The sequence below is a fragment of the Nansenia antarctica genome (assembly GCF_963989245.1).
Source record: "Nansenia antarctica genome assembly, chromosome: 9".
In the NCBI taxonomy this organism is placed as follows: Eukaryota; Metazoa; Chordata; class Actinopteri; order Argentiniformes; family Microstomatidae; genus Nansenia; species Nansenia antarctica.
Genome location: NC_137679.1, coordinates 34,843,954 through 34,858,953, shown reverse-complemented (window position 1 = coordinate 34,858,953; position 15,000 = coordinate 34,843,954). Strand labels below are relative to the sequence as shown.

The following is a 15,000-nucleotide window of genomic DNA, read 5'->3' as shown; positions in this document are numbered from 1 at the left end:
GTCTCTCAACAGCCTGTGATTGACAGTGATGTAATTATCGCCGCTGCGCTTCCTCGTCCCGGACGTCGCGAAACGAATGGCTCCCCCCTCCCTCCAATAAAGACCCCGTTCACTCTGCACTCCTCCGTCAGCGCCCGCCCGCCCGCCCGCCACACACACACACATACACACACACACACGCAGCCTCATCACGAGCGAGACGAAAGGGCAGCCACTCACACGTCTCATCAACGTCAGGGAAAAGAAAGAATGCCAGCCAAGATGAAAAGGGAAGGAAAGAGAAGGATGAAAAGAGAGAGAGGCAGAGAGAGGGATGAAGGGGAGAACAAAAAGAGTGGCGAGCGCAAGGGCCAGATTGGCGCTTATTGTGCACATTAAACTGCCACCCCCCCCCGCCCCCCTACCCCCCCCCCCCATTCCAGAGGGGAAGGTCAGTGAGAGCGGGCACAGCTGGGCACGGAGGAGAGAGGCGTCCCGGCGGCCCGAGCTGCCTTTGATCACCCGTGTCATTCCATCGCCAAGGTGACCCTTGCGTCCAGACCACGTCCGTTCTCTCTCTCTCTCTGTCTCTCTCTCTCTCTGTCTCTCTCTCTCTCCGGCGGCGGTGGCACGGCATAGCGAACGGAGGCCGTGGCGAACTAACGGCCGCTCCCCGCGCTACCATCACACCATCGCACTCTGCGCGGCCGTGCCGTCATGCCATATGGACGCTCCCCCCCCCCCCTCCTCCTTGCTGCACCCTCCCCCCCCAAATAACATTGGAGAAAATCTGTAAATCTCTGTTACATGGTCCATGTCAGCCTCCTGCCCTGAGGCCACACTCGGGGGAAATGCTTTTAGTGGTTTATCAAAGAGTGGTGGCCCCCCCAACGATGAGACGTGCACTGGGCTGACCTCCTGCGAAGGCCTGGGCTAAGTCATCTCCTCTCCTCCCCGCAGGCAGGCTCTGTGCCCAGACCTCCAGTCTGAGAGCTGCAGGAGAGCTGGCCTCGCACCGAACCGTGTGTGTGTGTGTGTGTGTGTGTGTGTGTGTGTGTGTGTCAACACTGCCCTCCACAGCCGACTGGCTAGCCTAACAACAACATCCAGTGTTAGCCTGGTGCCTTCTCCACTCCCTCCACTCCGTCCTTCCTCCTCCTCCCTTCTTCCTCCACCTCTCTTCTTTCTCCTCCTCCCTTCTTCCTCCTCCTCTCTTCCTCCTCCTCCTCCCTTCTTCATCCTCTCTTCCTCCTCCTCCTCCCTTCTTCCTCAACCATGGCGAGCCAGACGCTCTGACACTAAAGTTAATTAAGATTTTAATCCAGCGTGAGAGTGTCAGAGGAATATGGAACAACAAAGGCAAAGTCAGGCATATCAAGACAGGGGGCGGGTTAGGGGGGTGGGCTGCGGTGAGGGGGGCGAGGGACGGGGTGGGTGGGAGGTTGGGATGTGATGGAAAACAAGAAAAGAACATTCAGCCCTCTTCCCAGGGTTCAGTGGGGTTCAGCGGAGCGGAGTTGTGAGGAGCGATCAAACCGGGCGGCCCGGGCGGCGACTGGCAGGTTTCTCCACGCCGGGTTCCACTTACATTGAAATGTGCAACCGAATGCCTCCAGTTAATTCTCCAAATAGGAAATGCATAATCAAAAGCCGTGTCTGATGTTGTAAACACGGGGAAACAAATTAACCACAATAGTGAGAACGCACCAAGCCCTGTCTGACTCCAGATGAGAGCAAATTAACTTGGAGGCTTTCGGCTGCTCTGACTTTCTCAAACACCCCTCTCATTCCGGCGCCGGAGTGCAAAATAGGCCGCTTTTATACAGTACTCTGGAAATCATCCGTCTATAATCTTCTAAGTAGAGATAACGCCATCTTTTTTTTCTTTCTTCTTCTTCTTCTTCTTCTTGGTGAGTTCAGATACATTTGCGTTCAAAAGCAGATTGCTTTTCTTTTTTATCGCAGATTGCTTTTGAACCTTTTCCACTTATGTGCTTGCTCTGTGTTTTTCCGTGCGGCCGCCTGCGCGGGGCGGATGAACGGACGGGTGGTTTGGTTGGATGGATGGATAGCCTGCTGGGAAATGGTGTTTTGGAACAAACAGGCAGCAGACCTGGGCATTGGCCTGACATCAGAGGCTGTTGTATTCGCCAGGGTCATCTCTGTGGACGGGGGGGGGGGGGGGGGGGGGGGGTGGGGGTGGTATTGTGTAATAAGTAGAACAACTCCCGGCTGGACTAGCAGCCGATAACGATAAAAGAAAAGAGGTATTGAAGTTTACCTTAGTTCTTTTTTCTGTTTTTTTTAAACTGGATCCATGTTTGCCCTGCTCGAATATTCTAACACTCCCACTAGGCTGCCTCTCCCTCCACCGTCCCCCTCTGCCTTCTAAATCAAGCCGGAGCACTTTGATCATACAAAATTCATCTCAACCTAATCTGCTATCAGTCACATTACATGCAGTAGGCTGCCTCTACCACTCAACTCCATACAGAGTACCTTGTAATGACCTGCTGTTTACTTTGTAACCTGTTAATAACATGCTGGTGCCTGAGTTATTACCATATAACTATACAGGAGGGCCAAGTGTTGTACCAAAGTGTTATCAGACAACAGTACACATCGGAAACGATCGTTTTGCACAATCATTGATTTATATGCAACTCTGCAAATCTTTTTGAGATAAAGTTCAAACTGCAACGCGAATTGTCAGATATAATATGTCAGTCAATGTGTCACACTGTGTGTGGTGCAGGGGTGGCTGGTGGAGGTAGACATCGGAGGACGGGCTCATTGTAATACATGGAATGGAATGGAATGAGGAACTCTATCAAACACGTGTACGATAACATTCTTCATTCCATTCCGTGCATTACAATGACCCCGTCCTCCGATGTCTACCTCCACCAGCCTCCCCTGATGTACAGTAACAGCGTCAGTATCCCACTCACGAGTGCCCTATGAGTCAGTGGGCAGACTTTCCTATCATGTCCTATCATGACCTCCTATCATTTTGGTGCTAATTCCCCAGACAGAAGAACCTTCCCTGTAACTCACACATGCAGATGACTTCACACGGCCGCTTACAAGACAAATTGTGGGTGTGATTTCTTCCTTTTTTTTTTTTCTCCTCTCCTTGTCCGACCGGCTCAATACCTTGCCACTTAATATGCTGCCAAGTTAATCAACATTAGTTGAAATCCAAGAGATCACAGGCACTTTAGCTGCTGGTGCGGCTGCGCCCCTCAAAGCCAGGGCCTGATGGATCTTCTGTGTTCATTACGGGCTGAGAGTTCTCTTTAATCAGCCACAGAGTCACTTATCATAAAGGATGCCACACACACTCTCACACACACACACACACACACACTCATGTCCTCACGCTGTTCCTACCCAGGCGTGAACAGAACTGAAGGGGGCTTAACTAGGGGCACACGACCACACGCACACGCACACACACACACATATGCACACGTATGCACACACACACACACACACACACACATATGCACACACACACTCACACGTGCACACACATATGCACAATATACTGTACACATATACACCTGTACATACACACGTGCAGCACACACACACACACGCATAAACACACACACACACACACACACACACACACACACACACACTATGTTACTATGTTAGACAGTGTGGTTCTGTAAAGGGCAGTATGTTACCGTGACTTATAGTGTGTGAAAGTGAATGTTTGTGAATATTGCTATTATGGTGCGTGTGTGTGTGTGTGTGTGTGTGTGTGTGCATATATACAGTACTTTACAGCATGTGTGTGTTTGTTTCGTAGTTGTGTATGCATGTGTTGGCTGGGCAGCTCTCCTTGGCTGGTGGACAAGCCCACACTGATTTAATCACTCCCCAGGCAGAGTGAGGAGGAGGCAGAGTGAGGTGGGGGAGGCAGAGTGAGGGAGGGGGAGGCAGAGTGAGGGAGGGGGAGGCAGAGTGAGGGGGGGGGAGGCAGAGGAGGATGTGAAGGAGATGGAAACAGACAAACGCGACAAGGCGAAAGAAGGAGAGAAGGCACTCACCCTGCGGTCCAGCTCCGCGCATACACTACTGTTTACTTACACACACACACACACACACACACACACACGTGCTCCCACACGCACACACACACACACACACACACACACACACACAGCAGCAGCTGTGACCGCGGCCTACTGACTACAGAGTGGATTACAAATGAGTGAGCATGTATGTATGTGAGTGAACATACAAACGCTGGCGGTCCCTCTCTGTGAGTCAGCCACCAGAACACTCAGGAGGGAACACAACAACCGCTACTACATCACAAAGGGACAGAAGTCTTCATCACCAACAGGACTACCGAAAAAGAAAGGACTACAAAAAATAACTACAGTAAAAAAAAAAGCTACAAGTGAGCCTTCCGAAAAAGAGGGATGAAGGGAGGAGTAACACCCCTCAAAATCATCATCATCATCATCATTATCATAATGAATTATAGCTCGCCTTCACCAGTTAACCCTCTCCCCCTCCCCTTCCCATGTGTCCCCAGCACTACCTCAATTCGGCCCCTATACTTTCTTCTATTTACCTTTTGTTTCTTTTTATGATTACTACTCAATCTTTTCAGTTTGTAAAGCGTCTTTGAGTGTCTAGAAAAGCGCTATATAAGTCTAATGTATTATTATTATTATTATTATTATTATCAATATCGATATGATTTACCTTATTCGAGATTTTATTTGTGATTTATTTGGGTAGAGCAGAGGATACGACAGACGGCCTAGACTAGAGCGTGTTTACCGTCCTGGTTACCTTCTGCCACGCCCAGACGCCTGTAATGAAGCAGCAGGCTGGTAATGGCACACACACACTGCAGGTCAGGCGGTAATCCCATTACCTCTAACTCAATCATGAAAAGGTCAGTTTACTACATACAAGATACGAGCGCTCCGCACCGCGGCCCTCCCCTGACCCCTGTAAGAACCGTGGGGAGGACGTCTATAGGGGAAGGTGACCATGGAGCCTATAGAGGGTGGAGAGGACGGGAATGGTCTAGGGAGGGTGTCTATGGAGGTTATAGAGGCTAGGGAGGGTGTCTATGGAGGTTAGAGGCTAGAGAGGGTGTCTATGGAGGTTAGAGGATAGAGAGGGTGTCTATGGAGGTTAGAGAGGCTAGAGAGGGTGTCTATGGAGGTTATAGAGGCTAGAGAGGGTGTCTGTGGAGGTTAGAGGCTAGAGAGGGTGTCTATGGAGGTTAGAGGCTAGAGAGGGTGTCTATGGAGGTTAGAGAGGCTATAGAGGGTGTCTATGGAGGTTAGAGAGGCTAGAGAGGGTGTCTATGGAGGTTATAGAGGCTAGGGAGGGTGTCTATGGAGGTTAGAGAGGCTAGAGAGGGTGTCTATGGAGGTTAGAGAGGCTAGAGAGGGTGTCTATGGAGGTTAGAGAGGCTAGGGAGGGTGTCTATGGAGGTTAGAGAGGCTATAGAGGGTGTCTATGGAGGTTAGAGAGGCTAGAGAGGGTGTCTATGGAGGTTATAGAGGCTAGGGAGGGTGTCTATGGAGGTTATAGAGGCTAGGGAGGGTGTCTATGGAGGTTAGAGAGGCTAGGGAGGGTGTCTATGGATGTTATAGAGGCTAGGGAGGGTGTCTATGGAGGTTATAGAGGCTAGGGAGGATGTCTATGGAGGTTAGAGGCTAGGGAGGGTGTCTATGGAGGTTAGAGGCTAGGGAGGGTGTCTATGGAGGTTATAGAGGCTAGAGAGGGTGTCTATGGAGGTTATAGAGGCTAGAGAGGGTGTCTATGGAGGTTAGAGAGGCTAGAGAGGGTGTATATGGAGGTTAGAGAGGCTAGGGAGGGTGTCTATGGAGGTTATAGAGGCTAGGGAGGGTGTCTATGGAGGTTAGAGGCTAGAGAGGGTGTCTATGGAGGTTATAGAGGCTAGGGAGGGTGTCTATGGAGGTTAGAGGCTAGAGAGGGTGTCTATGGAGGTTAGAGGCTAGGGAGGGTGTCTATGGAGGTTAGAGGCTAGGGAGGATGTCTATGGAGGTTAGAGAGGCTAGAGAGGGTGTCTATGGAGGTTAGAGGCTAGAGAGGGTGTCTATGGAGGTTAGAGGCTAGGGAGGGTGTCTATGGAGGTTAGAGGCTAGAGAGGGTGTCTATGGAGGTTATAGAGGCTAGGGAGGGTGTCTATGGAGGTTAGAGAGGCTAGGGAGGGTGTCTATGGAGGTTAGAGGCTAGAGAGGGTGTCTATGGAGGTTAGAGAGGCTAGAGAGGGTGTCTATGGAGGTTAGAGGCTAGAGAGGGTGTCTATGGAGGTTATAGAGGCTAGGGAGGGTGTCTATGGAGGTTAGAGGCTAGAGAGGGTGTCTATGGAGGTTAGAGGCTAGAGAGGGTGTCTATGGAGGTTAGAGGCTAGAGAGGGTGTCTATGGAGGTTAGAGAGGCTAGGGAGGGTGTCTATGGAGGTTATAGAGGCTAGGGAGGGTGTCTTTGGAGGTTAGAGGCTAGAGAGGGTGTCTATGGAGGTTAGAGGCTAGGGAGGGTGTCTATGGAGGTTAGAGAGGCTAGGGAGGGTGTCTATGGAGGTTAGAGGCTAGGGAGGGTGTCTATGGAGGTTATAGAGGCTAGGGAGGGTGTCTATGGAGGTTAGAGGCTAGAGAGGGTGTCTATGGAGGTTAGAGGCTAGAGAGGATGTCTATGGAGGTTAGAGGCTAGAGAGGATGTCTATGGAGGTTAGAGGCTAGAGAGGATGTCTATGGAGGTTAGAGGATAGAGAGGTTGTCTATGGAGGTTAGAGGCTAGAGAGGGTGTCTATGGAGGTTAGAGGCTAGAGAGGGTGTCTATGGAGGTTAGAGGCTAGAGAGGGTGTCTATGGAGGTTATAGAGGCTAGAGAGGGTGTCTATGGAGGTTAGAGAGGCTAGAGAGGGTGTCTATGGAGGTTAGAGAGGCTAGGGAGGGTGTCTATGGAGGTTAGAGAGGCTAGGGAGGGTGTCTATGGAGGTTAGAGAGGCTAGAGAGGGTGTCTATGGAGGTTAGAGGCTAGAGAGGGTGTCTATGGAGGTTATAGAGGCTAGGGAGGGTGTCTATGGAGGTTAGAGGCTAGGGAGGTAGTCTATGGAGGTTATAGAGGCTAGGGAGGGTGTCTATGGAGGTTAGAGGCTAGAGAGGGTGTCTATGGAGGTTATAGAGGCTAGGGAGGGTGTCTATGGAGGTTAGAGGCTAGAGAGGGTGTCTATGGAGGTTATAGAGGCTAGAGAGGGTGTCTATGGAGGTTTTAGAGGCTAGAGAGGGTGTCTATGGAGGTTATAGAGGCTAGGGAGGGTGTCTATGGAGGTTAGAGAGGCTAGAGAGGGTGTCTATGGAGGTTAGAGAGGCTAGGGAGGGTGTCTATGGAGGTTAGAGGCTAGAGAGGGTGTCTATGGAGGTTAGAGAGGCTAGGGAGGGTGTCTATGGAGGTTAGAGAAGCTAGAGAGGGTGTCTATGGAGGTTAGAGGCTAGAGAGGGTGTCTATGGAGGTTATAGAGGCTAGGGAGGGTGTCTATGGAGGTTAGAGGCTAGAGAGGTTGTCTATGGAGGTTAGAGGATAGAGAGGTTGTCTATGGAGGTTAGAGGCTAGGGAGGATGTCTATGGAGGTTATAGAGGCTAGGGAGGGTGTCTATGGAGGTTAGAGGCTAGAGAGGGTGTCTATGGAGGTTAGAGGCTAGGGAGGATGTCTATGGAGGTTAGAGGCATGGAAGGAAAACTACTGGTCTTGGCACTGAGCCTGCTTGCTCATAAATAACCTGTCTACCCCCGTGAGTTGGCTTCCTTTCATAGAATAGTGGGTGTGTGTGGGTTTATTTGTTTTGAGAAAACCACCGAAAACTAGAACAGGAGAGCATATTAAATACTAAATCTTATTAAGGAATGAGGTGATTTCGGTTCCTTGTGTATTCTTCTCTCTCCTGACCCCCCTCTTTTTCACTCTCTCCCTTTCCCCCTATCTCTTTCCCTCCCTCCCTCCCTCCCTCACCCTGCCTCTCTTTCTTTCCCTCCCTCCCTCCCTCACTCTCCCACTCTTTCTTTCTTTGTTTCTTTCCTCCCTGCCATCACTCTGCTTCTCTCTCACTCCCTCCTTCACGTCCTCTCCATCTTGTTCTCTCTTATGCTCCTTCCCTCCATCCCTCCCTCCCTCTATCCCTCCCTCCCTCCCTCCCTCCGTCCCTCTCTCTCTCTTGCAGCAGGGAGGATGGTAGCGGTATAGATTTTGACAGAATCAGATCTTGTGATCAATCACAGCTCCGCCATGACAATGAGGAGCAGTGACTGTGAGAGGAGACACACACACACACACACACACACACACACACACAGCAGCACAGGGCAGCTGAGGCCCGGGACTCATAACAGAGATTAATACCGGGACACCGACGACACACTCGCACTGTCATAGGTAAAGAGGGCTCACACGTCGATAACACACAGGTAACACACACCGCCAGAAATACCTCTCTCCCTTCCAGCCTCTCCCCGGAGTCATCTCCATGATTGTGTGGGTTCTCACAGCGCACGACTCTGGGAGCAAAAAAGAGCAGCTTAAAGAGTGACCTGTGAGGCTCCCTGGAAAATGTCTCTAATCAGCCCCCGGGGATAACATCATCTCCCTGCTCTGGCTGAGATGGGAGCCAGGGGGGCCCGGGGGGGAGCCAGGGGGAGCCAGGAGGGAGCCAGGGAGGGGGCAGGGAGGGGGCAGGGAGGGGGCAGGGGGGGGGCAGGGGACAGCCAGGGGCAGCCAGGGGCAGCCTGGGGGAGTCAGGGGGAGCCAGGGGGAGCCAGGGGGAGGAATATTGCGGCTTTTCAGCCGGAGGAGGTATTGAGGGAGTGAAAGGGCTTTTTCGGAGCGATCAATACAGTATTTGTTTTCAAGTGCGAAAATGTTGAAAGGCAAAACAAGCAATTCTATTCGTGAATAGCCAGAGAGTGGGATGTTTTTGACGTAATGTTCTAGTGCAATTGCATGACATATGGCAAGAGTGTGAAAAGGCAGCGTGGGATCGTGGGAATTGTTGCACGGTCTTACATCAGCCCTGCTTCAATGTGTGAGTGGAAGTGAGCATGCGCGCGCATGTGTGCAGTGTGTGTGTGTGTGTGTGTGTGTGCGTGTGTATGTGTGTGTGTGTGTGTGTGCGCGTGTGTGTGCATGTGCGTATGCATGTGTGTGCGTTTGTGTGTGTGTATGTGCGCATGCGTGTGGCAGGTTTGAAGGAGTGTTTGTGTGTCTTCGCAACTGTCTATGTGTGTACTGTGTGTGTGTACAGTTTGCAAGCGTGCAAGAATCTGTTGACATCCCATGAAATACCATTAGAAGAATGGGGCTTGAAAAGAACACACTGTACTAAACAACACAAGCAAAAACTAAAAATAAGGTCCATGTGGAACAAACCAACCCGGCAACCGTTCCAATCACGTGACCCGAATGGGACCTCTTTGCCGTCCATTAGAAGCAGCCTCCGCCATTGTGTTCGAATCAGCCGAGGTCTAGCAGCGCATGGGTAATCTTAACTGCTGTGCTGTAGGCTTCCCAGCTGTTCTCTCCCCCTCCCCGCCACCAGCCTCCGCTGTTTAACATCTGGGCTGGCACGATGGGTGGGTGGCTGCCGCGCGGCACCTGGCGTGTAGCTACCTTCTGGCCCCAGAGAGGTCAATGGCTGCCGGCGGTGGCGGGGTGGAGGGGGGGGGGGGGGGGGCGGTGGGGGAGGGGGGGGGTTTGGGAGGAGGATGGTGGTGGATCCAGGGGGGAGCTTGCTCTGCATACTGAGAGAGTCTGATTAAACAGGGGGGGGGGCTCCAGTCTGGGATGTGCCTGAGAGGAGACAGGCGTGACGGCACCGCTCCCCCCGACCATCGCTGTTGGTTAGGTGACCCCCCGCCACCTCTATCCTCCCTGCCCGACCCCCCCCTACCCCCCCCCCCGCCGCCGCCCAGGGAGGGGACACGAGCCGCTGAGCATGTGACACGGCTCCCACCGAGCCCACCGACTGCTACCTACCGCTCCGTCCAATCCCCTGCCGGCAATGGCCGCCGCGGTGACAGATCATTTGCGCACGTCCCGCCCCTGCCCACCCACCCCCCCCGCCTCCCTTCGACCACCAAACCCCCCCCCCCCCCCCCCCGATTCCCAGAGTGGCGCCTCTGGAGCGTGCCAGGTGCATTATGGGAACTGATGAGTGTTATCACGGTCAAAATAAAATCATACGAGTAAATCAGCCGATGATTGGGGAAATCTTTTGGCGTGACACGGGGAGCGGGTTTATGGACCGGTGCTGACATGTGGTGATTGCTTTTTATGCTCTCTGTTGTGTCTCTTTCTCGCAATAAGACGGACGTGGGAGGGGGGTTCGTGGTGCTGTAATCGCTGATATGAAGAATAGGTAAGCAGGGGGGGGGGGGGAGGTTCCCATGGCTCATTGCGGAGGTGCAGTTTGTCAGATTGGCCTGTCAAGAAGGGCGGGTAGTCCTCCAATCCCCCCCCCCACCCCCCCACCCCCCCCCCCCCACCCCCCCCCCCACCCCCCACCCCCCCCCCCCCCCCCAACCACCAGTATCGCTAGCAACAGCCATCGCAGCAGACAGGGGAGGAATCTGCAACCGTGCAGAGGAGAGAGAGACAGAGAGAGAGGGAGAGAGAGACAGAGAGAGAGGGAGAGAGAGACAGAGAGGTCAGCCATCCGCTGAGACGATAATGAACGAATAATAATGGAGTATGGGGATAAAATTACTGAGCTTTATCCACAATATCTTCTCTCATTAGCGTTAGCACTAATGTAGCCGTTTATGCTTGTGTTCTACTCCAGCTCCCTCTAATTAGGCGTGGGGTCTAAAAATAAACACCGGCAAACTAAATAGTGGCGTGAAAGTACATGCAAATCTGTTGATGTACAGGAATAATGGGGGGGGGGGGGGGAGGGATTAGTGTTGCGCTGCGGAGTCAGAGTAATTGAGTTGGGTGTGTTGACATGGTGGCACGGTGCAAGGTGTCCGTGTTGTGGAACGCGGAAGAACGTGCGTGGTGCGTGGGCGGGTCGGGCGGGCGGGCGGGCGTCTCTGGCTTGTTGTTATTGTTGTTGTTGTTGTTGTTGTGTTGGTTGGTGTCACGGTGAACATTTTAGTTCTGCATAAAGGGATGCAGAGATGCTAATCCCTGAGTGCTGGGTGGTGAGAGTCTTCCTACTGTGTCATCTAACAGGCTAGTAGCAAGCTAGTAGCAGCTAGTAGCAGCTAGCAGGCTAGTACAGTGTTCCTCCTGTGTAGCAGGCTAGTATCAGGCTACAAACAGCTAACAGACTAGTAGTAGCACAGTGAAGAGAGTCTTACTAGTATTGTGAAGAGAGTCTTACTAGTATTGTAGTATCGAAACCTATAAAGACCCACACAGTGGTAGTTACCTCAGCAGTCATTTCAGTTTATTGAAGTGGTAGTAAGAGAGTGTAGTAGTCACAGTCTCCTGCTGAAAGAGAAAAAGTAAGGTGACTAATTCTTGCTGTGAGACCTGTCACCCACTGAGCCTCACACCCAGGTCTCTACACTCAACTCCACTCCACTGTGGATACTGCAGCTCTGAGTCACCATGTGACGCGGCCTCAAGCCAGAGAGAGTCACCCCGGCCCGAGGCCTGGAGGGGGGGAGAGGGAGAGGGAGAGTGAGAGGGAAAGAGAGAAAGAAAGAGAGGGATAAAGAGTGAGAGAGAGAGAAAGAGAGAAGGATAGAGAGAGAAGGATAGAGAGTGAGAGAGAGTCACCCAGGCTCAAGGACTGAAGGGGGGGGGGGGGGGGTGGAGAGGGATAGAGAGAGTGAGAGGGAAAGAGAGAAAGAAAGAGAGGGATAAAGAGTGAGAGAGAGAGAGAGAGAGATAGAGAGAGAGAGAAGGATAGAGAGTGAGAGAGAGAGTCAGTCTCAGTCCGCGGCCATGAACGTGGAGCTGTTTTTAGAGTGTGTGTGGGCGTGGGCGTTCTGGCCGCGCCCACTCGCCCAGCTCAGACTGGATCTGGGATCAATATCCTGTCCCCTGCTGGACAAGGGAGGACGGGGCCAGATCTGGGCCGGCCAGCCTCCATCTCATAACCTGCCCTGGGGAGTTCACGTCTGCTACAGTATAATAACCCTCTCCTCACTTAACACACACTGCTCGCATGAAATCACACACACACACACACACACACACACACACACACACCATCGCCCATCAGGTAGAACTCTACGGGCCAGTTTCACTGGCACAGATTAAGCCTAGTCCTGGATCAAACAGCATTACCAATAGAACATCTCCATTGAAGATGCTGTCGTGGATTTAATTGATTCTTAATAGATTGAGTAAAACGTATAAAGCACAAAGAGGTATAAATCAATTGTCTCCAAAGAGGCCTTTTATTAAACAAAGTTACTTGAGCAAAATGAGCAGAACAATAAGTAAGAAGCAAAAGCCAAAAAGCAAAAAGCCCCCAACGATGGGTGGGACTCATATTTATAGAACTGTCCTTGGTCATGAGGTCACTTTCTTGGGAACCAATCATATTCTACAAATCTGTGATTACACAAGTTATGGGTCCTGTCCATAGTCAGAATTATTCACTGCGCCACAGATCTTGGCCCATCCCTTACAGGAAGGAAATGGGCCTACCTTGAGTGCTAGATTCGCCAAACTGTAGAGAGACTTCAATTTCTCAGTATAAAATGATATCAAACTACAACAATGCATTTTAGTCTCGGGTTAGGGCCTAACCTGTGTTGGGAGAACCAGTCCGACTGTACATCTACACATCTATGAGAGCGGTGGACGATATCTCTCTAACCCCTAAGGCTCGGGGTCCAGGAGTGGATCACAGCTCCAGTGATCCATCAGCTGACTGCTGCTAAGGGGAGGAGGTTTGGGGGGGACGACGACGACGACAACCTATCAGAGTCCCCCGTCACTGTTGACGTCCCGTCCTGATCAAGGTGACTTATGGGGGGGGGGGGGGGTGGGGGGAGCGGGGAGCGCCCGGTGCAATGACTTTCCAGTCAGGATCTCATTCCCTGAAAGATTACAGTGTTGGACAAGCTGCCACTCTCGGAGCTGTGCGGCTGTGATGGCTCTGATAATTGGAGTGCTCAGAGGGTAGAGAGGGGGCCCCGGACAGATGAAGCCCAGGCCAGTCGATGAATCAATAGTGTAATCGCGGCGCTCCAGGTGACGAGGTGCCTGGGGTTGAGGGAGGCAGGTGGGGCCTGGCCTGGCAGACACTGGGAAGGTCATGAAGACTCTTTTTGTCTGTCCGTCCAGCCATCTAACGCGTTCCTTTAATCGTCCCTGTCACTTTGGAGAACATTTTCCATTATGGGAATGGAAGGTTCCATCCTAATAAACCTCTCAGAGCCACTCTGCCCCTGGCAACAAATATGATGTATAGAAAAAGAAAGCAGGGGAAATAAATTCAACTTCGTTCTCACTGGAGAAAAGGGAATTGTGTCTTTATTTATTTTTTTGCGAAATTTGCAGTCGTGTTTGATTTCGCATTCTAGTTTTTCAGATATGCTATTAATATTATTTGTGATCTTTTTGTAGTTTGAAGTTGTAATTTACTGATACCGCATTCTGTTTGCAAATACTCTGGCTGACAAAACACGCTGACTACTCGACGTTCGGTTTTAAACAGCCAAAGAGACTTCGTAATCTCAATTTGCGTTCCTCACAAGTCAACAGGCCTGACTTTATCAGCAGAACACAGACGGTTTGTTCAGGGAGTTAATTGAATAGGAACATCAGGCATTGGCTTCACACGTGCAAAGTCATTTTCCATGTTGCTCAAAATGTCACCGGGCGGTGGGGTGACAGGCAGCCAGTGCTGGGCGGCTGACAGGTGCGTACCACTGACACGAAATGGAGGAACATGAAATGGAGGAACATGAAATGGAGGAACATGAAATGGAGGGACATGAAATGGAAGCCATTAAGAGAAAAATTTGAATTCCGTGTGTAATTTTCCGCAATGAAATGGTAAATAAACTGCATAATAGAAGCAACATTATATGATCCCTGTGGACGGAGACGAGATGGAAGATGGTGGTTTCTAATCCAGCGCATCTCTCCGGAGACAGTGGATGAGATGCTGGTAAGAGACAGGCTTAACGTAGCGATAGCTCAACGCACCCAATCATTCATACTCATCCGACCTGTCAAGCATGGATCCACTCAGAAGCACAGACACACACCCAGGAACAAGAGATTCAGATCAGATTGTTCAGGCTGTAGGACAAAGGATTACAGACAGAACACTGGGTTATCTGGGGGAAAGTAGCCTGTATGGATGGCCAAGGCCTGGTGCTGGAGCACAACAAAGAGAAGGAGAGAGAGAGAGAGAGAGAGAGAGAGAGAGAGAGAGAGAGAGAGAGAGAGAGAGAGAGAGAGAGAGAGAGAGAGGAGAAGAAGAAGGTAAAAGTTAGACTAGAAAACGGGAGGTAGCAAGAAAGAGGAATAGCCAATTAGCAGGAACCCAGCAGGTGTGCTTTTTCTTTATAGCCCCCCCCCCCCCCCCATCGCTGTGCGCGCCTTAAAGAGCAGGGAGTTTCTATGGCAACCGCCTGGCACGCTCGGTCTCCAGGGAAACGGAAATGTCACAGCTTAAGAGGTCTCACCGAAAGCGAGAGCGAGGGATAGAGAGGCAGAAGAAAAAGATGCAGGTAAGAAGCAAGGGAGGAGCGGTGTTGGGATCAATGTATTACTCCTTATCTTTGTGGCAGGCCTGTCACCTTATCAATGACGTTCTATACCATCAAATTAATCTGCCAACGTCTCTCTATCCAGCCTCTCACTCACTCTCTCTGACTTAGTTTCCGACCCGAACCGATGAAGGAGCTGACATGGGATCAGGCTGGTGTTTTACTGAAAGCGTGTACCTATACACGATAGGTGCTCGTTCTCTGGTGCGATCTAGTCTCTATACTGGCAGGTGAATACGGAAGGTGGAATGTCATATAAGGAGGCTGATGGGGTACTGGAG

At 51.4% G+C, this 15,000-nt stretch overlaps 1 protein-coding gene across 12 annotated transcripts in view; it reads right to left on the bottom strand.

Moving 5' to 3' along the window:
* The window catches only part of celf6 (CUGBP Elav-like family member 6), a gene marked incomplete at both ends in the record, with an annotated part of 122,422 nt that overhangs the window by 61,345 nt on the left and 46,077 nt on the right, over nt 1-15,000 (bottom strand). The gene's annotated exons all lie outside the window — the stretch shown is intronic.